Source organism: Puma concolor, chromosome D4 (genome assembly GCF_028749965.1).
Source record: "Puma concolor isolate L17-30 chromosome D4, mPumCon1.1.hap2, whole genome shotgun sequence".
Taxonomy (NCBI): domain Eukaryota; kingdom Metazoa; phylum Chordata; class Mammalia; order Carnivora; family Felidae; genus Puma; species Puma concolor.
In genome coordinates this window covers 37,654,418-37,680,562 of record NC_141679.1, presented here as the reverse complement: position 1 = coordinate 37,680,562, position 26,145 = coordinate 37,654,418, and the positions used below count along the sequence as shown (strand labels likewise).

General features: G+C 34.6%; 1 pseudogene; it reads left to right on the top strand.

The window, feature by feature from the left end:
- Positions 1 to 777: 777 nt before the first annotated feature.
- LOC112858233 (proteasome subunit alpha type-7 pseudogene) overlaps positions 778 to 26,145 on the top strand; it is a 187,253-nt pseudogene continuing 161,885 nt past the window's right edge.

Here is a 26,145-nt window from a genome sequence, read left to right as displayed (position 1 = left end):
TAATTAAGTGTTTATAAGATTATTTGTTTTGTCTTAGGTTCAGTTCCTATGTTAACAAGAAATAATTAAGAGTTTGAGTTTTCATTTGGGTAATGCTCAATTTAAAAGTCAGATGTATGAACGTAGGAAATGCAGTAAGAAATAAAATTTTGTGTGTGTAAACTTGCCAGGAATTAAAAGACATTTGGGATTTATAGGACTTGAATATGAATTAGAGGTTTCAGCCAATCCTACAATCCTTTGAGGGTTAATATCCTCCTTTACCTATCCCAATTTACAACTCTGCATGGATTACAAATCAAAATTCATATAATAACTATAGATGAGTACAGTTCCTAGTTTGGCAATCTGTGCTATATTTGTCTGAGATACAAAACATACTTAAACGTGTCTGGAAGGCTCATGGGTGGGACACTTCTGGAAAAGAAACTTTTGGAAAATTTCTGGAAAAGATTTATCCCAAGGAAGTTTTAGACATACAAATATTGGTTTACTACAATGCTTCAGTTTGTGGAAGGAAAGATTATTTTGACTATAGTTTACAACTCTTCTCTCAGATTACTCTCTGACTCAGATTTGTAGACATATACTTGAGATATAGGGATAGAAGATGACATTGACTTGTGAGTGCAAACTATTAAAAGCCAATTTATATATTAGATCATATGTGAGATAAGCAGAGTGTAGCAACAGGAATAAAATAGTTTATTGAATTCTTTATTCTAAACAAAAAACCTATAAGGTTTTGACAAATCAAAGCAGAATCAGCAGATGTACATGACACGACAGTTCCAGGAAGTCATTTTTCACGAGCTTCTTGTAGGCTTTTCAGAGGTAACTGAACCTATGACTCAGTCCTCAGAGGTTCTAGAGATGTTGCGTCAGCCTCACCACAGACATTATAGCCCCAGAGATGGTGCATCAGACTTACCACAGACATTATACAAGGCTCCAGATCAAGACACAGCAAACATGTTTCATGACATGTAACAGTGGAAAGGATAGCTTTAGGGTAGATGAGGAATTGCTCAGGGAAGTCTAGGTATGCTTTTCAAAGAACTCCACAACTGAGGAAAGGATTGGAATCAGACTGCCACAAGAGTAGATGATGTTTCAAGTGAATGACAATGAAGTTACTTAGATTACTATCGAAATATCGGAATCTTGTTTTGTCTCGTTTGTTTGCTGTTTATTTGTTTGTTTTGGGGGTTTGTTTTGGAGGTTTGGGGGACGGTGGCAGCTGTGGTCTGGGAACCTGGTCTCTAATCACAAACTGAAGGAAAGACATCAAGCCCTTTCTGAACATTAATGAGTTGTAGTTTTTAACATGAGGGTTATCATTTAACTAATACGTTTTCTTGACTGAAAAGAGATGGACATATCTAACATTTTAGATTTAATAAAGGGATTTTGATTATAACAAAGTAGAGATATATCCTGTAAATAAAGGCCTGTATCTTGGCATTTCTGAATAGGCCCTGGTATTCAAAGACAGATTACTTTCTTTGCTTTTGAGACTGAATCAGATATAATGGATGATGGTGGGCCTGGGCTCATCTGGTAGCTGGAACCTAATATCCTAGCATTACAGATATGCCCTGAAGAGTATCACTGTCCGTGTACATGTTAGGAGTTGTAAGCTACTTAACATAACGTACATACTGTGTAGTTCCATAACATATGGACATTTGATTGTATAGGTCTGTAGTACTTAAGTATAAAACTACCCATGAGAGTTTTCTCCCTCAAATGCCCAGAGACAATACTGTTGCTAGGCATAAAAACAAAAGACTAATATTCATACTCTAATGGTTTACTTGCCAATGATACAAAAATGGCCTGATGGCATTTTTTTTAATGGCTAAAGGGGATCATACTTCTCTGAAAAGAGAGGGACTTTTCTGAGGGACTTTTATCTCTTCCATACAACTGACTATATATGATTTAAATTATGGACAACATGAGACCTAGGGGAGAGTTAGATTTATCAGATGGAATAAAAAGCACTTAGCTTGATCACAGAGAAGAAGAAAAATCATTTCTTTGTGATATGTAGATGGGGCACAGTATCACTGGATTTTAATATTAAAGAATATTACTTTGATTTCAAACGGTAAACGATTCAGACTGCCACCTCATGAATCTGGTCATATTTTCTACCTAAGTATAGTTTTATTCCTAGTATATACAAGAAAATATACTGTAAAAGACTTGGACTCTCTTTTTCTAATTTATAGTAACTCTCTGACTGTTTTGAAACCCAAATCTAAAATGAATCCTTTTCAATTGTTTGTGCAAACAAAACCATTCTTTTCTACTTTCTCAACTAATTCAATCTTCTTTTGCATGTATCATCATTATTCTCCTTTTGAATGAATTATTTCCATCATTGTGAAACAATACTATTTTGTCTCCTCTCTTCAGAAAGAAAGAAAGAAAGAAAGAAAGAAAGAAAGAAAGAAAGAAAAGAGGAGAAGAGGGGGGATGGGAGGAGATGGGGGGAAGAAAGGAAAAGAAAGGAAAAAAAAAAAGAAAAGAAAAACCTCATCTCTATTTTTCTTGTCTCAATACATACTTTTATATGGAATTTGTTGATTCTTTGGGCTTGATATGAACTGTTAACATAAGCTTTTAAACATAGCCCTAGCTTAATATTAAGGTTTTACTATAGAAATACGCTGAATATCAGGGATAATGTTCCATAGTAAGATATACTAATGGATATATGAAAATTCTCATAGGGAATATGAAAGTCTTTTGTTACCTTGAAGAAATGTGGTGGTTTCTTGCACATGTGTTTGTCCTCGTTTCTTTGATATTTACAGCAAATTTAATACGGATGAAGTTGCGTGACTCCTTATTTCTCTTCTAAATGAATTAACAATCAGTAATATGACAAAGTAAATTTAGTATGTTTATATCCAGTTGTTCTTTTAGTAAAGATTTCTGTAGCTCTATGAGTTCAATGTCAGCTAGGTAAGTTTTAGTTCTTTCCATAAGAATAGTGTATAATGGTATGTTGTATTGTGCTGAAACATCCACATTTTCTTGCCCAGTTTCATAGGTGGGAATAAAAACTGTTCTTTAAGATCAAGGGGAAATGTGTATATTTGAACATCTTTCTGACAGTTTTAAAAATTACTTATCATCCCGCAGTGTTTGCATGGCAGTAATAAAGGCTAGATAAATCCAAAAATAATGCCTCTGACAGATAAAAAACTAGTGAAGAAAATAGACTCCACTCATATAGATTCAATCACTAGTATCTACAAGAACTAAACCAATAATAGTTCAAAGGAAAAATAAACATTACTTTTTAGCTATAACCTTGGCATACATAACAAAATTGTGGCTTCATTACTGCTGCATTATCTACCGAAATAACCACCCAAGTGGTAAGAAGTTGGAGATAATATTTTGTTTTGTGTCTAAAAATATATAAATTCAATGTAGTTGCTTATTTTCAATGAATCTTTCATTTTTAAGACTCTTAGAAAAATGTTTATGAAACTCTATCTTTTAAATACTCTATTACATGGATATATAACACATGTCTCACCAAAATATAATTTAGATTACGGCTAACTCAGTAAATAACAAACAGAGATAATAGGCTTTAAAACAAACCTTTAGGTATATTTTTTTTTAAACCTTTAGACATTTCCTCATCAGAATTTCAATTGCATAATGGTATATGAAAAAAGCAGAGCACAAAATGTGTGTTTGTGTATGTGTGCAGTGGTATCAAACATATAAAGATATATACCAACATTTTATGTGCCAAAATAGGCCAACTATACCAAAGTATTTCAGGCAAATATGTATGATTTAAATTTATTTGTGTTCTCTTAGTCATTATTTATATAACTATGTTTACCATAAACCACAAACCAAATTTTATATTTGTATTTTCTTGTCTATGCTGTATAATTAAAACTCACAAATCTGGGGTGCCTGGGTGGTTCAGTCAGTTAAGCGTCCAACTTCAGCTCAGGTCATGATCTCACGGTTTGTGAGTTCGATCCCCGTGTCGGGTTCTGGGCTGACAGCTTAGAGCCTGGAGCCTGCTTCGGATGGATTCTGTCCCTTTCTCTCTAACCCTCCCCCACTCATGCTCTGACTGTCTCTCTCTCACAATAAATAAACATTAAAACAAAACAAAACACAACAAAACCTCACAAATCTAACATTGAAAACTTGGCACTATAGTAAATAATCTGAAACACTATAATTCATTTAGACTTGACACCTAATTTAGGTCTCATTTACTCAGTAGTGTATAACTATTTTAGCTTCTCTGAAGAATTATCATTATATCAATGAAAGTAGCAAAAAGTAAATAAAAGGTATCCTTTTCGTAATTCCTCAGCTTTTTTTTCATTTCTTGCCTTCTTGTTGTTTTCAAATTACGTTTGAAAATATTTCTCTTAGCCTTTTTAAAAATAATTTTTGTTTAATGTTTATTCATTTTTTAGAGACAGAGAGAGAGACAAAGCATGAACAGGGGAGGTTTAGAGAGAGAGGGAGACACAAAATCTGAAGCAGGCTCCAGGCTCTGAGCTGTCAGCAGACAGCCTGACCCCTCCCTGGCTCAGGCTCAAGAACCATGAAATCATGACCTGAGCCGAAGTCAGACACTTAACCAACTGAGCCACCCAGGTACCCCCCGTCTTTGCCTATTTTAAGTTTTTCTTCCATTGTGTAAAGAAAGAAAAGAAAGCCCAATAATATATTTGTTATAATAAATACAATGATCAGCTGTTTTGTTTTTCAAGGAATCAGAAAAGGTATCAGTTTGAGGAGTGTTATTAATGATAATTATTTAGTAATAAATAAGAAACTAGTCATTTTAATACATACCTTAATTTTTTTAATGTTTATTTATTTTTGAGAGACAGAGAACAAGCAGGGGAGGGGCAGAGAGAGAGGAAGACACAGAATCTGAAGCAGGCTCCAGGTTCTGAGCTGTCAGCACAGAGCCCGGTGTGGGGCTCGAACCCACGAACTGCAGATCATGACCTGAGCCAATGTCAGACACTTAACTGCCTGAGCCGCCCAGGTGCTCCCATTTTAATATTTAATAAAAATTAAAATGACTGATAGTACTCAAAACTTTGTCAACCTAAAAACAGCATAGTGGACAAAATGAGATTTGGATTAAATTTAAATTTGGGGTAAGTTTTTACTCTGACACTTAGAATCTGTATGATATTTGCTAAATTCCTTCATTCTTTTTGATATAATTATCTCAAATTATAAAATAGATATAAAAACACTGTATTCCTTTCCTAGGACTGCTGTAACAATTACCTCGAAGTGGGCAGCTTAAATCAACAGAAATTTATTGTGTCACAGTTCTGGAGGCCAGAAGTCTGAGTACATGTAGCAGGACCATGCTCTTTCTGACAGTTCCAGGGAATAATCTACATCATTCATTTCTCTTAGATTCTAATGTGACTAGCAACCTTCCGAGTTCTTTGCCTTGTTCACACATATTCCTGTCCCTGTCTCTGTCATATGTGGTGTTTCTGCCTATGTCATTCCTATTTTTATAAGGATGAGAGTCAAGTTGGATTAAGGGCCCACCCTAATCCATCTGACCACATATTAATTTACATCTTAATTGCATCTGCAAAAACCCTATTTCCCAATAAGATCACATTCACAGTGCTAGGGGTAGGAATTTCAACTTAACTTTATTTATTTTTCTTATTATTATTTTTTTTTGGTGGGGGAAGTGGGGAAGACGGCACAGTTAACCCACAAAAATTACCTAACTCAAATGTTTTTAGTAAAATTGAATACACTATGTTTATAGATGCAATTAATATAACACTGTATGCCCATTATACTTTCAATAAAAAATAATAATAATAAAATAAAGAGAACCTCCTTTAAAGTTCAAAAAAGAAAATTAAATACAATATTATATGCAAACAAATTAGCAAAGACCTACACATTGTGGGCGCTCAATGTTAGTTGCAATCCCCCTCTTTTGTGTGTGTTTATCATGTGCATAAAGCGAAACTTCATTATAGTCAGTTTCATGTCCTTAAACTTTTCCACATTATTCTGCTGCTAAAGTATTTTAGGACAGTTTATGAAAGATATAATTGAAGAAAGGGAATACTAAGTGTCATTTAGTGAACATTTCCTTATCTGATTCTATAGAGCTCTATACTTCACATTAACTTATGGCTATTTCACAACTCTTCAAATTGTAGAAAACTGTTGGGTTACAGCAATGAAATGATTGTCTGTAGTGATGCAAATGAATTTTGTCAGATGGAGCTGAAAACCATCCCACTCATAAGAAGGTATTTCCTATTAAATTCATTTCAACATATTTGAGTTCCTATATATGTGTGCTGTTAAGATTCTCATTTGAAATGGTTTTAAACATCTTGCTGCTTCCCCTATGAATTAATAAGTTAAATAAAGTCTTTGTGTTCATTTTAAATTTGCATGGCAGTCATGATTTTTCTTTAAAAAAAAAAAAAAAAGCAAACTTATATTACTCCATGTAGTTTTTGACAAAGCTTTGATGAATAAAGAAATGAAAAGATTCAGTCCTTTAAAATGTCACTGTCTGTCAACATGATATGCAGCACCTGTGTGGAAATGAACTAAACCCAAAAGCTTCATAACTTTTGAGTTAGAGGACAATTCTTAGGAAGAAGCCAAGAAGTAATTTTTTTTGGCCAAAAAATAGTGTTAGATAATTAAACATTTCTTAAAGAAACAAAAATAAAGTCTGCTTTACAGTAAGACTTAAGGCCATGGAATTTAATAACCAAATTGCTGATCTGGGCCATTTCACTTCAGACCATAGAGGAACTCCTGCTTTAGTTAAGGCCCAGTTAAAAGGCTTCAGTCATGTAAAAATAGATGGGTGCAGTAGCTACCTATCACTGCACTTACCCCATTTAACCAGTTACAGTGTGCTCAGGAACAGGGTGGGTATTTTTCCTTTGAAATATCAGAAAGCGATTGTTCTTGCTGAGCACAGGACCAAGGTGGGGGCCAGCCACCAATCTTTGGGTTCTGGCTGTACAAGTGACAGTTCCATGTCATTTTAATGGGAACCAAGAAGGAGTTTACAAAAGAGCAAGGAGAAAGGGAAGATGGTGGTGGAGTAGAAGGCTTGTCTCATCCCAAGAACACAACTAGATCACTATCAAATCATCCTAAATGCCCCATAAATCGACCTGAAGAGTGACAGAACAAACTCCACAACGAAAGGGAAAGAAATGGCCACATCAAAGAAAGTAGGAAGTGCAGAAATGTGGTTTAGGAGAAAAACAGATTATGTGTGGTGTGGAGGGAAAGGAGCTGTATTCCTGGAACAGGACAAGAGAGAACACACAGGGAAATGCACAAGGAGAACGTTTCCCCAAAGCCATTGGGTTGGAAAATGAGAGGGGCTGAATTCCATGAGTTCTTGTAATCAGCAGGGCTTGAAGCTTGGAGTTTTAAAGGTCAGAGGGCTTGGTTGGCTGGGATAGAGTCTGGAGAACAGTGTGTTGCTCCTGGAGAGAAGGCAAGCAAACAGCCTGGGGCAGACAGTGAGGAAACAGTGAACTGAGAATGCCTGGGGCATACAGTGGAGATGTTATTTACTCATCTCAGAGCATTCCCCCAGAGGCAGCATTCACAGAGATGTCTCTCCAGGAACAAAGGTGCTGGCTGGTGACATTTCTCTCCACCCATCCCAGAAAAAACACAGAGCCACAATGGCTGACTAACTTGGATACTCCAAGCTCCATACCTTTGCACTTGAATAGGACTACCCTTGTCCATCAAACTTGCCTCAGGCCCACTGCAGTGGGTCTGTCCTCCAGAAAATCAGCACAAACCCCTGTCTATACCACAGCTCCCCACCAGAGAGTTCTGCAGAGCTTCAGCTCTGGTGGAGTTGGTGTCGGGTCTCATTTCACAAGAAGATCAGAGACACCTCATTAAAATTGACCACAATGTATCCAAGGGCCAAACAACTATCCACTGCAGGGAAAGAGAACCTCTGCAGACAACTGGTCTAAAAGACAGAGTAGCCAAAACACAACAGCAGAGCACATGCAGCACACACCAAAGACACTCCCTGCAGCACCAAGTCCTGGAAACTACATCACCTCTCCTTCATAAAGCCATTATTTTCAGGAACAGGAGACATAAGTGTCTTTTTTAATACACAGAGGAAGGCAGAGGCTTACATAAATTGCAAAGAGAGAGAAATTTATCACAAATGAAACAACAAGATTAGGCCACGACCAGAGATCTAAGGGACATATATAAGTAACGTGTCTGATGGAAAATTTAAAGCAACAATCATAAGCATATTCACTGGGCTTGAGAAAAGAATAGAAGACATCTGGGAGGCCCTTACCACAGAGATAAGAAAATTAAAAAAGAATCAATCAGAGATGAAGAATGCTCTAAAAGAGATTGGAAACAGGCTTGATGCAATGAACAGCAGGCTGGAAGAAGTAGAGGAATGATTTAGTGACCTAGAGGACAAAATAATGAAATATAAAGTGGCTGAGCAATGGAGACAAAGAATTATAGAATGAGAGAATAGACTTAGGGAGCTCAGTGACTCCATCAAACATAATAACATTCATATTATAGGAGTCCCAGAAGAAGAACAAAGAGAAAAGTGGCAGGAAATTTATTTGAGTGGAACACATCCCTAATGTGGGTATGAAACAGACATCCAGATCCAGGAAGCACAGAGAACTCCCACAAAACTCAAGAAAAGCATGCCAGTACTGAGACATATTGTAAATAAATTTGACTACAGTGATAAAGAAAAAAACCCTAAAAGCAGCAAGTCAAATAAGTCCTTAACTTACAAAGGAAGACCCATAAACCTAGCTGAAGATTTCTCAATAGAAATTCGACAAGCCCGAAGAGAGTGGCATGATATATTCAATGCATTGAATGGGGTAAATCTGCAGCCAAGAATACTCTAATCAGCTAGGCTACCATACAGAATAGAGGGAGACATAAAAAGTTTCCCAGACAAAGAAAAACTAAAGGAGTTTGTGACCACTAAATCAGCCCTGTGAGAAATATAAAAGGAACTTGTTGAATACAAAGAGGAGACCAAAAGAGACAAAAAAAAGAATAGATTAGAGAAAATTTCTGGAAACAATGGCCAAATAAGTAATAAAATGGCACTAAAAACATATCTATCAATAATTGCTTGAATGCAAATGGGCTCAATGTTCCAATCAAAATATATAGGATGACAGAATGGATTAAAAAACAAGACACATCTATACTCTGCCTACAGAAGAGTCATTTTAGACCTACAGACACCTGAAGATTGAAAGTGAGAAGGTGGAGAACCATATATCATGTTAATCAATGTCAAAAGAAAGCCACAGTAGCAATACTTATATTGGACAAACTAGAGTTTAAAACCAATACTATAACAAGAAATTGGAGGGGCACTATATAATCAAAAAAGACAATTTAGATGAAGATCTAACAATTATAAATATTTATGCACCCAATAGGAACACTCAAATACATGCAACAATTAATAGCAAACATAAAGCGACTAATTGATAATAATACAGTAATTATATGAGACTTTAACATGTCAATTATATCAATAGATGATCTAAACAGAAAAAAAAAAAAAACAAGTAAACAATAGCTTTGAATGACGCACTAGACCAGATGTACTTAACAGATATATTCACAACATTTCATCCTAAAACAGCAGAACACACATTCTTTTCAAGTGCACATGCAATTCTCTGATTGCATATTAGGTCACAAATCAGGCCTCAGCAGGACGCCTGGGTGGCTCAGTCAGTTAAGCCTCTGACTTCAGCTCAGGTCATGATCTCCAGGTCCGTGAGTTTGAGCCGCACGTTGCGCTCTGTGCTGACAGCTCAAAACCTGAAGCCTGCTTTGGATTCTGTGTCTCCCTCTCTCTCTGCCCCTCTCCTGCTTGCACTCTGTCTCTCTCTCTCAAAAATAAATAAACATTTTAAAAATTTAAAAAATTAATAAATAAAAAACAAAATCAGGCCTCAATAAATACAAGAAGATTGAAAATATACTATGCATCTTTTCTGACCACAATGCCATGAAACGTGAAGTCAAACACAAGACAAAATTTGGAAAGACCACAAAATGTATGGAGGTTAAAATAAATGTTAGTAAACAGTGAATGGTTCAACCAGGAAATTAAAGGAGAATTCAAAATCTCCATGGAAATAAATGAAAATGAAAATGAAAATACAATAGTCTGAAATATTTGGATGCAGCAAAATTGGTCCTAAAAGGGAAGTATGTGTGTGTGTGTGTGTGTGTGTGTGTGTGTGTGTGTATATATATATATATACTGTATAGAATATGTGTATTAATACCCATTCTCAAGAGAGAGAATTAATACCCATTCTCAAACTATTCAAAGAAGAAGAAGAAGAAGAAGAAGAAGAAGAAGAGGAAAGAGGGGCATCTGGGTTAAGCATCTGACTTTTTATTCCAGCTGAGGTCTTGATCTCAGCATCGTGAGTTCAAGCCCTACATTGGGCTCCATCCTGGGCATGGAACTTAAATAAATAAGTAAGTAAATAAATAAATAAAACAATGAAAACTTGCAAACTCATTCAATGAGGCCAGCATTACCCAGATACCAAAACCAGATAAAGACTCCCTTACCAAAGAGAACTACAGGCCAGTATATATGATGAACATGGATGCAAAAAGTCTCAATAAAGTATTAGCAAAACAAATTAAATAGAACATTAAAAAAATCATTCCTCATGATCAAGTGGTTTTATTCCTGGGCTGCAAGTCTGGTCCAATATTTGCCAATCGATCAACGTGATACACCATGTTAATAAGAGAAAAGATAAGAACCATATAATCCTTTTAATAGATGCAGAAAAAGACTTTGACAAAGTACAACATCATGTGTGATAAATACCAACAAAGTAGGTTTAGAAGGAACATACCTCAAAATAATAATAGCCACATATGTGCAATTCACAGGGAACGTTATTCTCAATTGGGAAAAACTGAGAACTTTTCTCTATTGCCAGGAACAAAACAGGGATGTTCACTCTCACCACTCTTATTTAACATAGCATTGGAAGACCTAGCTGAAGCAATCAGACAACAAGAAGAAATAAGAGGCATCCAAAACAGCAAGGAAGAAGTAAAATTCTCACTATTTGAGAAGACACAATACTCTACATAGAAATGTGAAAGACTCCACTAAAAAATTGTTAGAACTGATACGTGAATTCAGTAAAGTCATAGGAGGCAAATTAATGTACAGGAATCTGTTGCAATTCTTTATGTCAACAATGAAGTAGCATAAAGAGAAACTAAGAAATTAATCCCATTTTCAATTGCACTCAAAATGATAAAATACCTATGAATGAAACCTAACCAAAAATTTGAAAGATCTGTACTCTGAAAACTGTAAAAACAAACAAACAAACAAACAAAAAACTTGATGAAGAAATTGAAGATGACACAAAGAAATGGAAAGAGAATTCATACTGCTGGATGGGAAGAAAAAATATTGTTAAAATGTCTATACTAGCCAAAGCAATCTACGTATTTAAAGCAATCCCTGTCAAAATACCATCAGCATTTTTCACAGAGTTAGAACAAACAATCCCAAAATTTGTATGGAACCACAAAAACCCTGAATTGCCAAAGGAATTTTGAAAAAGAAAAGTAAAGCTGGAGGCATCACAATTCCAGACTTAAGGTTATATTAGAAAGATGTAATGATTAAAACGGTATGCTAGTAGCACAAAATTAGACACATAGATCACTGGAGGAAAATAGAAAACACAGAATTAAACCAAAACTATATGGTCAGCGTATCTTTGACAAAGCAAGAAAGAATATTTAATGGGAAAAGACAGTCTCTCCAACAAATGGTGTCGAGAAAACTGGACAGATACGTGCCAGAGAATGAAACTGGACCACCTTCTTACACCAAACACAAATATAAATTCAAAATGGATTAAAGACCTAAATGTGAGACCTAAAACCATAAACATTCTGGTAGAGAATACAAGCAGTAACGTCTTTGATATTGGCCATGGCATCTAGATATATCTCCTGAGGCAAGGAAACAAAAGCAAAAAATGAACTATTGGGACTTCATCAAGATAAAAACTTTTCCACAGTGAAGCGAATTATCATCAAAACTAAAAGGCAACTTACGGAATGAGAGAAGACTTTTGCAAGTGACATTTATCTGATAAAGAGTTAGTATCCAAAGTCTATAAAGAACTTACCAAACTCAAAACTTAAAAAATGAATAAACGTGAATACTCATTTTTCTAATTTTTTTAAAAAAAATTATTTATTATTGAGAAACAGAGAGAGACAGAACATGAGCACGGGAGGAGCAGAGAGAGGGGGAGACACAGAGTCTGAAGCAGTCTCCAGCCTCTGAGTAAGCTGTCAGCATAGAGCCTAATGTGGGGCCCAAACTCAAAAACTGCGAGATCATGACCTGAGCCGAAGTCGACGCTTAACCAACTGAGTCACCCAGGTGCCCTAATATACATTTTTTCTAAAGAAGACATCCAGACGACTAACAGACACATGAAAAGATGCTCAACATCACTCATCATCAGGGAAATACAAATCAAAACCATGATGAGATACTGCCTCACACCTGTCAGAATGGCTAAAAACAGAGGAAACAATAGGTGCTGAAGACCTGGAGAAAGGGGAACTGTTGGTGGGAATGCAAACTGGTGTAGCCACTATGGAAAACAGTATAGAGGTTCCTCAAAAAGTTAAAAATAGCACTCCCGGGGCACCTGTGTGGCTCAGTTGGTTAAGCATCGGACCTCAGCTCAGGGCATGATCTCACAGTTTGTGAGTTCAAGCCCCACATCGGGCTCTGTGCTAACAGCTCAGAACCTGGAGCCTGCTTCAGATTCTGTGTCTCCTCCTCTCTCTCTGTCCGTCCCATGCTCATGCTCTGTCTCTGTCTCTCAATAATAAATAAATGTTAAAAAAAATCAAAAATAGCACTCCCACTGATCTAGCAATTGCACTACTAGGTATTTAACCAAAGAATAAAAATATAGTGATTCAAAGGGGCACATGCACCTTGGTGTTCATAGCAGCATTATCAACAATAGCCAAACTATGGAAAGAGCAGAATGTCCATTGACTGATGATTGAATAAAGAAGATGTGATACACGCACATACACACACACACACACACACACACACACACACACAGAAATGTTACTCAGCCATCGTAAAGAATTAAATCTTGTCATTTGTAGCAATGTGGACGGAACTAGAGTGTATCATACTAAGCGAAATAAGTCAGTCAGAGAAAGACAAATACCATGTGACTTTACTGATATGTGGAATTTAAGAAACAAAACAGATGATAGGGAAAGGCAGTGGGCGGGGGGGGGGGGGGCGGGGGAAGGAGATGGAGACAAACCATAAGAGACTCTTAACTATAGAGAACACACTGAGGGTTCCTGGAGGGGAAGTGGACAGGGGATGGGCTAAATGGGCAATGGGTATTAAGGAGGACACTTGTGATGAGCACTGGGTGTTATATGTAAGTGATGAATCATTAAATTCTACTCCTGAAACCAATATTAAACTATATTTTAACTAACTATAATTTAAATAAAAACTTTTAAAAGAGCTTTTGAACAGCAAAGGAAACAACAAAACTGAAAGGCAACCTTCAGGAAGGGAGAAGATATTTGTAAATGATCTATATGATAAAGGGTTAGAAACAAAATGTAATAAATTATTTACAAAACTCAAAACCCCCAAAAATGAATAAACCAATTAAAAATGGGCAGAAGACATGAATAGACCATTTTTCAAAGAGGACATCAGATGACAACAGACGTATGAAAAGATGCTCAACATCACTCATTATCAGGGAAATACAAATAAAAACTACAGTGAGATACCAGCTCACATCTATCAGAATGGCTAAAGTGAATAACACAGGAAAGAACAAATAACAGGTATTGGCGAGGATGTGCAGAAAGGGGAACACTTTTACACTGTTGGAGGGAATGCAAACTGGTGCAGCCATTGTGGAAAACAGTATGGAATTTCCTCAAAAAGTTACAAATAGAACTACCTTCTAATCTGGCTATTTCACTAGTAGATATTTATCCGAAGAATTAAAAAATACTAATTCAAATGGATACACATACCCCAATGTTTATAGCAGCATTATCTACAACAGCCAAACTATGGAAACAGACCAGGTGTCCATCAACAGATGAATGAATAAAGATGTAGTGTGTGTGTGTGTGTGTGTGTGTGTGTGTGTGTATTATATATGCACATATATATGTATAAACACACACACATATATATGTATATATACGTATACACACGCACACACAATGGAATATTACTCAGCCATAAAAATGAAATCTTGCCATTTGCAACAACGTTGATGGAACTAGGAAGTAATATGGTAAGTGAAGTCAGTCAGGTAAAGACAAATACCATACCATTTCCCTCATATGTGGAATTTAAGAAACAAAACAAATGAACAAAGGGGAAAAAAAGGGAAACAAGGACACAAAAACAGACTCATAACTTTAGAGAACAAACTGAAGGTTACTAGGAGGTAGGTCAGGGGTGGGGCCGGGGGGGTAGATGGGTGAAATAGATGATGGGTATTAAAAGGTGCACTTGTATGAGCACTGGATGTAGCATGGAAGTGTTGCGTCACTATATTATATACTAATATAACTAATATAAGTGAACACTAATATTGAAACTAATATAACACTGTAGGTAAAACTCTTGGAATTTAAATAAAAACAAAAAAAATAATTGTATGGGGCAATCTAATTTAGGACAAACTGAACAATGGTGTCTGAAAAATATTTAGGAAAATATATTTTTAAATGCCATCTTAAAACAAGAGACTAAAAAATGAATCAGCATTGTTCAACAGAGTTGAGGATTAAAAAAAAAAAAAAAAAAAAAAAACAAAAACGGAAAGTCTTCCTAACACCTTTGTAACTGATATAATACTAGTTACTGATTGCAACTGATAACAATATCTATGATTTATCAGGATAATTTTCCACTGCAATTGATGAAAAGAAGTTCGAATTTAAATAGACTAGTAAATATGTTTATGACCTCTTGGAGTTCTTTTATAAAATTATATTTTATTTTTGTTTCTAATATAATCAATTCAAAATGCCATAAAACTGGTAGATCCAGTCTCACTGGAAGCTCTGTTTGAAATTCCTTCCAAGTCTAGATTTTTTCTCAGACTGCAAACCTCAAGGAAGCAGGTGTTTGAGAGTTAGGACATCCTGTTTTGGTCGGTTGCCTCATGGTCCGTCAGTTTTCATTCGATCCTATTTGGCTTTATATCTACTTCTTCCAAAGAACTTTTTGCAATGCATTTTAGGCAAGAAATTTTACTCCAAATAAAAAGATATTTATTAAGCACTTACTATTTGCCAGTCACTGTGCTAGAAAGGTCACAGGGAATCCTATTTATGACTTATTGTATTCACTACATCTTTATGGGATCCTTAGGTAACATTATTATATCCAATTTATAAATGAAGAAAATGAGACTCTGAAACAAAAAGTACTAGATGATACAAGTTAAATTATTTTCTCATGGTTTGTGAATATGGAGCCAGGATTCAAATTAATTTTTTTTCTGACCCTTGGTTCTTGTTTTCTTAACTACTCTAAAAATGTAGCACACTTCATGACATTTTGTAAGCAGAATGAAGGTATCTCAGACTCTGTCATATACAAGATAAAGCCAGTTTCCAAGATAATTGCCCAGGTCCTTAGAGCTCTTAGCTGTCTCAGGATTTAATAAACATATGAATATTTGATGTGTGTCTTGTATACTTCATAATAAATAGAGGCCAAATAACTCTATTTGTCTCTGAAAAGCTACTATGAAATATTCCAGGGAAATCTATCATCCACACACAGTATGAAAGTTTATTTTATTTAATTTTTAAAAATATTTTACTTGGTACTTTTTTGTATTCTTATAGTTGATTTTATTGTTAATGCTGCTGTTGTGTGGTTTTAAACTATAAATCAAATATGCTAACCAAAATAGATAGCCCCAGACTAAACTGAACATCTTTTGGAGTATGCCTAGATACCTAAGCCAAGCACGTACCATCTGCTTTGCAGTTAAATTCTGTTTTTACCTAAACTGACTATGCCTTGGTATAATTTATGCCCTCTATGCTTTTTTGAGATTCCTTTTCTGGCTTGCATACATTTTTACCAAGCACTCTTGCCTAGGCTGATCATTCTTAGGAAGTTGGTAGGTGAAAAGATCATCATATTTCCTTACCAAAACATGGGCAATAGAACGAGTAAATATTTATGGGTGAAGAAATCTTTGGCCATTCTCAATTACATATTTTTACTGAATTAGCACCTTGATTAGAAGGGGTATTACATTTACATAATTTTTCAGAAAGCACTGTACCAAGTGTTAATATAACACATTCTCCAGTTTGCATTTGTTAAACACAAAACATTGAAAAGGAATAATATTCTAATTCTGATAATAAAAATATTAATTTCTCATAACTTATAAGCAACAAATTAGTAATATTTTTAAAAATGTTTTAAAAATTTTGTCATTCAACATATTACTTACCTTTCTTTTGATTTTGAGAGAGGAAAAATAAAATAGCAAAACTATGTCTAGATTAATTTAATTTAATTTAATTTAATTTAATTTGTATCACTTTGGTTTGGTGAAATTGAAATTTAGACAATATTCATTTTACTCAAAGAAAGGTAATATACAAAGTCATCTAGTTTCAAGTGCATGTTTACAACATCAAGTAATCAAATATTCTGAGATTACTTCCTTGAAAAGAAAACTTTGTCATCACTGTGAGAACACTGTGGTCTCTAGGGTAAGGACAGAAAAGAACTTTCCATACAGATCAATATCTAATTTATTTAGATATTAGGCAACTCTCAGGTTTGACTTATTTTATTAGAAGATGAGGGGAATAGCTTTTATGTAAAATTTTAAAAAGAACATATATTAGAACCAGGTAATCTTACACTTTTTTCAAAAGTATAAGCATAGAAAACTGGAAAACTACATGGAAAGCATGTTGTTTTTGCTTTTCTAGTATAATAATTGGATTTCATTTAGAATTACTGCTGATAAACTTTTGCCTTTAATAATCGTTAAACTCATTTGCCAATAATTGTAACATGTACATGTATTTGTATATTTTATTTTTATTTACTTTTTAATATGAAATTTATTGTCAGATTGGTTTCCATACAACACTCAGTGCTCATCCCAACAGGTGGCCTCCTCAATGCCCATCACCCACCTCCTCTCCCTCCCACCCCCCATCAGTTTATTCTCAGTTTATTCATCCCACCCTCCCACCCCCCCTCAGTTTATTCTCAGTTTTTAAGAGTCTCTTATGGTTTGCCTCCCTCCCTCTCTAACTCTTGTTTTTCCTTCCCGTCTCCCATGGTCTTAAGTTTCTCAGGATCCACATAAGAGTGAAAACATATGGTATCTATCTTTCTCTGTATGACTTATTTCACTTATGTTTAAATGACAGTTTGCTTTTTTAAATGACTATTTTTAGAACCATTTGAGGTTGAGCAAACAAATGGAAAGTACAGAGTGTCCTGTATACCCCTTGATCCCACATTTGCCCATCAATGTATCTCTTACTTTATTTTTAAAAAAAATTTTTAAATTTTTAAATGCTTATTTATTTTGAGACAGAGAGAGAAAGAGAGAGAGAGGAAGGGGCAGAGAGAGAAGGAGATAGAGAATCCAAAGCAGGCGTGGCACTGTGAACACAGAGCCCAATGTGGGGTTCAAACCCACAAATTGTGAGATCATGACCTGAGTCAAAACCAGGAGTCCAGCGCTTAATCAGCTGAGCCACCTAAGTGCCCTTTATATCTCTTACTTTCAACATCCATATCACAAGGGTGGTACATTTGTTTTCATTGATGAACCCCACTTGACATGTCATTATCATCCAAGTCCATGGTTTACATTAAGGGTGACTATTGAGGAGGTACTGTCTATGGGTTTTGACAAATGTATCCAGGATTGTAGTATTATACAGAGTAGTTTTATTGCTTAAACATTGTCTCTGTTCTACCTATTCATTCTTCCCTTTCTGTTTACCATTAATAACCACTGATTGTTTTACTGTTTCTATAGTTCTGTCTTTCTCAGAATATCATTCAGTTGAAATCATACAGGATGTAGCCTTTTCAGATTGACTTCTTTCACTTAGTAATACACATTTAAGATATCTCCAGGTCTTTGCATGGCTTGATAACTCATTTAGCTATAACACTGAATGATATTCCGCTCCATGGATGAAACACAGTTTACATATCATTCACTGACAGATATCTTGGTATCTTCACAGTTGTGACAATTATGAATAAAGCTGCTATAAACATTGGTGTGCAGGATTTTTTTTAATAACATAAATGTTCAACTCCTTTCAGTAAATACCATGGAGAGAGATTGGTGGATGATATGGGAAGAATATATTTTGTGAGTAATTGCTAAACCATCTTCCAAAGTGGCTGAACCATTTTGTATTCCTATAAGTAATGAATAATAGGTCCTATTGCTTCATATCCTCACCAGCATTTGGTGTAGTCAGTGTTTTGAATTGTCACCATTCTAATACGTATACAGTGTTATCAGATTGTTGTTTCAATATGAAATTTCCTGATGGTGTACGATCTTGATCTTTTTTCATATGCTTATTTCCCATATGTATATCTGCCATCTTTGTGAAATGTCTGTTCAGATCTTTGCTTATTTTTAAATAAGATTGTCCATTTTCTTTTGTAACGTTTTACGATTTCTTTGTATATTTTGGATAATAGGGTCCTTTGTCAGATATGTCTTTTGCAAATATTTTCTCCCAGGCTCATTTCTCATTGTCTTGACATTATCTTTTGCAAAGAAAAAATTTTCAGTTTTAATGAAGTAGGGCTTATTAATTATTTCTTTTTTTACATTTTTTAAAAATGTTTATTTTTGGGAGAGAGAGACAGACAGACAGAGTGCGAGAAGGGGAGGGGCCAAGGGAGAAGGAGACACAGAATCTGAGGCAGGTTCAAGGCTCTGAGCTGTCAGCACAGAGCCCAATGTGGGCCTTGAACCCACAGACTGCGAGATCACGACCTAAGCCAAAGTTGTGTGACTAACCAACTGAGCCACCCAGGTACCCTTTATTGTTCCTTGGATTGTGCTTTTGGCATTGTTTCTAAAAAGCCATCACCATGGGGTGCCTGGGTGGCTCATTTGGTTGAGCAACCAACTCTTGATTTTGGCTCAGGTCATGATCTCAGGATAGTGAGATCAAGTCCTGTATGGGGGTCTGCACTGGGCGTAGAGCCTGCTTAGGATTCTCCCTCTACCATGCTCTAAATACATACATACATACATACATACATACATACATACATACATTTATAGATACATAAATACAAACATCACCATATTCAAGGCCACCTGGAATTTGTCCTTCTTAGCTTCTAGGAATTTGTTTTTTTTTTTTTTTCATTTTATGTTTAGGTTTAGTATACATTTTGAGTTATTTTTTGTAAAGGGTATAAAGTCTAGATTCATTTTTTTGAATATAGATGACCAATTGTTCCACTGCCATTCATTGAAAAGATTATCCTTTCCTATTGTATTGTCTTAGATGCTTTGAAAGCTCAGCTGACTATATTTGTTCAAGTCTATACCTGGACTCTTTTTTCTGGATCATTGATCTATTTTTTATGCTTTTACCAATCCTCCACTGTCTTGATTACATAACCTTAAAGTAAGTCTTGAAGTTGAATAGTGTGAATTCTCCAAGTTTGTTCCTCTCCTTCCGTACTGTGTTGGCTATTCTGGGTCTTTTGCATTTTCATATAAACTTTACAGTAAGATTGTCTATATTTACAAAAAACTTGCTGGTATTTATCTTTTCATACACTGTGGGATTGATTCATTAATATTTTCTTGAGAAATTTTAAATCTATATTCATGAGAGGTATTATTCCATAATTTTCTCTCCTTCCAATGTCTTTGTATGCTTTTAGTATTAGAGTAACACTGGCCTCATAGAATGAGTTAGGAAAGATTTCCTCTTCTTCTATCTTTTGGAAGACATTATAGAGTTTTGGTATAATTTCTTTCTCAAAAGTATGGTAGAACCATCAGTGAACTCATTTGGCCCTATTATTTTCTGCTTTGTAAGGTTAATTATAGATTCTACTTCTTTAGTAGATATAGGCCAATTGAGATCGTCTATTTCTTCTTGTGACTTATTACAGATTATGTCTTCTGAGAAAGTCGTCCATTTCATCCAGGTTTTCAAATTTGTCGATATAAATTGTTCATAGAATCCCAGTGTTTTGCTTTAAAAATCTATGAGATCTATAGTTATGTTCCTTTTTCATTTCTAGTATTAGAAATGAAATTAGTAATTTATGTCATCTCCCTTTTTTTCTTAGTTTCCTGCCTGGAGGCTTATCAATTAAAAAAATAAAAAACAGGTTTTAGTTTGGCTGAGTTTCTCTATTAATTTATTTTAAATTTTATTGAGTACTGCTCTTTTTAAAATATTTTTATGATCACCTTAGATTTAATTTGATTTTTTTCTTTCCTTTTTTTAAGGTGGAAGCTTGCTGATTTTAGATCTCCCTTCCAATTATGCATTAAATCCTACAAACTTCCCTCTAAGTAATGGTTTTTTGCATCCCAAAATTTTTTACAAGTTTTGTTTTCATCTTCATGTAGTTCGAATATTATAAAATTTCTCTTTACTTAGATTTATTTTTTGCCTTAGGTGTCACTTTTGTGTGTTGTTTAATCTCTACTTATTTTAGGATCCTCTGTTTTTCTGTTCTTAATTCCTAATTTAATTATATTGTGGTCTGAAAGTATACATTGTATATTTCTATTATTTTAAATTTATTAAGGTATTTTTATAACCCCAAATTTGGTCTATCTTGGTGAACATTCAATGTGAACTTGAGAAGAATGTGTCTTCTGATGATGTATGAAGTAGTCTAGAAATATGTATTCAATCCAAATGATAGATGGTGCTGTTGAATTAACTATGTCCTCACTGATTTTCTGCTTGTAATATCTGTCCATTACAAATAAAATGGTGTTGGTATCTACAACTATAATAGATTTACCTATTTTTCCTTGTAGTTCTATCCATTTCATTTTTCTTTTTTTTTTTTGTCTGTTCTGTCTCACATATTTGTGCATATACATTAAGGATTGTTATGTCTTTTTAGAAAATTGACCACTTTATCATTGACAATACTCCTCTTTATCTCAGGTGATTTTCTTTGCTCTTAATTCTGTTATTTCTTAAATTAATACAGCTACCTCCATTTTTTTATTATGTTAGTATGGTTTATCTCTCTCCAGCCCATTAATCTATAGACATTTTGATATTTAATGTGAGTTTCTTCTTGGCAACATGTAAATGAGTTTTGTTTCTTGTTCCACTCTAATAATTGCTGTCTTAATTTGTGTTTAGATCACTGACATTTCAAGTGATTATTAAAAATATTTACTTTTAATTTTTTTTAACGTTTATTCATTTTTGAGACAGAGACAGAGCATGAACGGGGGAGGGGCAGAGAGAGAGGGAGACACAGAATCGGAAGCAGGCTCCAGGCTCTGAGCCATCAGCCCAGAGCCCAAAGCGGGGCTCGAACTCACAGACTGTGAGATGTGACCTGAGCTGAAGTCGGACGTTTAACCGACTGAGCCACCCAGGCGCTCCAAAAATATTTACTTTTAAAAATCAATGTATAACTTTTTGAAATAGAGATCATTATATAGAGAGATAAATATGTGAAAAAAATTAAGTATATATTCTTTAATTAAAAAAACTAAAATATTATCTACTAGAAAATGTATACCTTGATGAGTTCTTACTTAAATTCCAATCTTTCTTGAGCACTTTGACGTGAAATACGTACATCTTAAAAAATGGGACAAGCAAAACATCTTACGAAGGCAACCATTAATAGACTCACTAATGAAGTTTTCTCTCACCCCTCAGAGCCAGTAGAATTTGTAAAGAAAAAATATTCAAAATTCTTTTACGGTATTAAAATTAATACATTTCTTTTTTACAAAGATCAGATTTAAAGTGAAGAATAAGCCCCTGTCTTTTCTGGAATCAATGCAATTGCAATGGTTGGGAAGGACAACACGGTTGTGATAATGGCACACTCAGAGGCATGGAAAGAACACCTTGAGCACATAACCTATGGAAATGCCAATGGGACACTTTGACATGAGCAGCCCTGGAATCTCAGAAGAGCACCCAGTATAGGAGTGACTTACCAGTAGCCATTATCAAGTCCACCTTGGTTTTGAATTTGGCCATGGCCAGGAAATTGTTTATTTATTTTTATTTTTTATATGTTTTATTTTATTTTTGAGAGAGACAGACAGACAGGCAGAGACAGGGAGTGAGCAAGCCAGGTCCAGAAGGAGAGGGAAACACGGAATGGGAAGCATGCTCCAGACTCTGAGCTGTCAGCACAGAGCCCCACGAGAGGCTCATACTCACAAACAGCGAGATCATCACCTGAGCGGAAGTCATATGCTTAACGGACTGAGCCACCTACGCACACCAGATCTTGCCCATTTTTTAATCCAAAATATATTTTTATTGGATGAAAGAGATTATTCAGGATAATGATGAACATCAAGACCAGTAAACAGCAGATGGATCAGATTGAAAAGCTTGATGACTGTTGTGAGGTAACATTCTGCTCAGGACTAATGGAGAGAGCCCATCTATTATTCAATTGGCCCATGACCATGAATCTAAGCATCCCCAAAATCACCATGAAACAAACAGCAAACCAACAATCCAAATCTGCCTTCTTATATCTCCAGTCGTGACATTCTTAAAATGCTGGTTCATATCAAAATGAAAGTGAAACAAATTTTACAATGCCATCAGAGAATCTTCATACTAACATATTTATGTCATTCTATAGAGTTATGTAAATTCATATAAATGAAATTTATATTTTGATGCATATTTAATGTGTAAATGATTGTATTTAATTCTAAATGGCTCTGATGAATACTGAAAATTAGTTTCATTATGGTCTTTTCAGTTTCTGTATGTCTAAAGAAGAGGTTTAGGAGTGTATTAAAATTTCTCCACACACACAAAAATGTCAGCACATTTTATTTAATCAAGTGTCCTACTCTTTATTATTGGTGTTGTGTGAATATTATTACTGGGAAATGTAATATGTAGATTTGATTACATAATGAGCAAATTTTCAGGATATTTAATTTGCATAAAAGAATATATCTTTAATATACAAAATCATTTAAACAAAATATTAATGGCTCACAAGTAAAAAAATAATTCATTAATTCATTAATTATATCTGTAAGAGATAATGCAAAAACTGACACATAAACCTATGAAAATATATTAAGCTTCATTAATAATCATGTAATTGCAAATTTAAAAAAAACTAAGTAGATACAGTTTTTTTAACAGATTATAGTAAGAAAAGTTTTAAAAATGAATCACTTTTGTGTTGACTTAAATGTGGGAAAGGGCAGTCTTATGATAGTGTGAAAAAAAGCTGCCTTCTGGCCATATAGCTTCAAAATGAGTGTCCAAACTTAAAATGTGCATATTTCTTAACAGATATTCTATTTCTAGAAATTCAGTTTGAGGAGATAATTGGACAAGCACACAAAAATGTATTTATAGGAAAATATTGTTGCAGGATTAGTTAGAACAGAAAAAAGAAAAATAAGATTAGTAAGGGAATAATAAAATACTCCATTAAAGTATATTCATTAAATATGATGAAATCTAAGATGACATTATATTTATTGCCATGTGATAATGCCCCTAATGTTTGCAGATTACATTATCACCTGTGTAATCAATACACATAATCAATATGAATGAAACAACATCTGGCTTGTTTTAATGTGTTATGTAATATTTTGCAGAATTTGAAATTTTTAAGTGCATGTTTTTGATGGTTTGACTTTCATAAGCCATTTTCCTAATAAATGAAGTTCTCACTCAAGGATCTGAGCCTGTGTTGGGAGGGTTGCTTCAAAGAGGTAAGCAGTCAGTCTCCAAACAATTCAAAGCAAACACAAGCCTGAAGGGCTCCTCATTTGGAAATAAAAACTTTATAAATGAAGACTGCATATGTTGAAAACCCAGTCAGTACTTCTAAATCTGAGCCAAATCTGAAAGTCACTAGGATAGGTGGGCAAAATCACAGGCATGATTTGAAAAGTAGCCACACTGCCAATGGCCATTTTGTGGGATGTCTTCCATGAATATTAGCAGCAAGTTTATATATATGATGATGGTAACTGTCTCTCAAAGCAATGATGATGGGTTAGAAAATTTGCTCATGGTGCTATACCGAAAAGGTACCATTCTTAATGTTTCAAATTTTTGTTTATATTTCAGTTTGTGTTTTAAATTTCAAAAAAAACATATTTTGAATCAACACATTAAAAGTATTCTTATTGTAAGAGTGCCTGTGTGGTTCAGTCGGTTGAGCATTTGACTCTTAATTTTGAGATCATAATTAATCCTACGGTCATGGGATGGAGCCCTGCATCAGGTTCCATGCTGAGAGTGGAACCTGCTTGGGTTTGTCTCTTTCTCCCTCTCCCTTGCTAGAGCTCTTTCTCTCAAAAAATAAAATTCAAAACAATATTTTTATTGTAATATTCTTTTATGAGATAAACATTCAATATAAAGCTTGAAAATATAGAAAAAAAGTCACATTTAATGAGGCCCATAAGTCAAAACATCCAAGAGTTCATGCCTTTCAACGTATGAAGATGTACATAGATGTGACAAAAATCCTTGACTTATAAAAGACATTCACTGTCTTTTTCAACGTTTTTATTTATTTTTTTTTGGGACAGAGAGAGAAAGAGCATGAACGGGGGAGGGGCAGAGAGAGAGGGAGACACAGAATCGGAAACAGGCTCCAGGCTCCGAGCCACCAGCCCAGAGCCCGACGCGGGGCTCGAACTCACGGACCGCGAGATCGTGACCTGGCTGAAGTCGGACGCTTAACCGACTGCGCCACCCAGGCGCCCCAAGACATTCACTGTCTTAAAATAACCTGTGAAATACTCTAAAGAGAAATTTGTAGTAAGACATATTAACTTTAGAGTATGTTCTACAGGGAGATCAGAGAGCTGTGAAAACATACTGACAGATATATTCCTTTTACATAAAAATGTTTTGTTTAACCCAAGTGCTAATATATCCATATTCATGGAATTCAGTATTCTTTAAAAATATCAATGAGAATAAGAAAAAAAACCATAGGTATCTAAGCACTGAAATCATCCAAACTTTAAATAATTGCTTATTAACAAATTTATTATACATTTGATAAAATAGGTAACATCTAATTTGTTTCTATTGGTGTTTATAAACATTTGCATTAATAAATATTAAATTAAGTATTGTTGCTTTTACCCTTTCATGAACCTTTTAAACCATTGCTTGTAAGTGGAAACGAAAAAAGATTATTTTAAATATGACCATGGAATCAAGACATTTGGAATTCAAACTGTCATCCTCCTAAAATATCATTTCACATGTGTCCTTTACAAAATTGTGTTTTTATCTCAAAAAAGCATTATACATAGACTTAAATTTTATTTTGCTTCCTATGGGACTTTGAAACTATTTTATTTGTACCCTTTCCAATCCCTTCTCTATTTAACAAATTTTCCATCTTAGACACTTTACAGAAATACATTGTTGAAAACCATATTGCCATAACTCTCAAATTTCACTGAAAGGTCTTTACTGTGTAACTGTCTTTCTCATAATCAACTGTATACTTAATCCCAATAATTAGAATTTTTTTGGCCTAACAATCTAATAAATTTGCTTGTGAAAGTGACAAATGAACTGTTATTATTTTATTTTTTCTTAACAATTGTACATTAGGTGACATCCTTTGCATAATTTGTTAAAATCTCACCCTGTATAGTTTTAGGTAGTGGTTTCATACAATAAAATATAGTGGGTTCAGTTGTTTCTAGAGCCATTCCTAGCTAC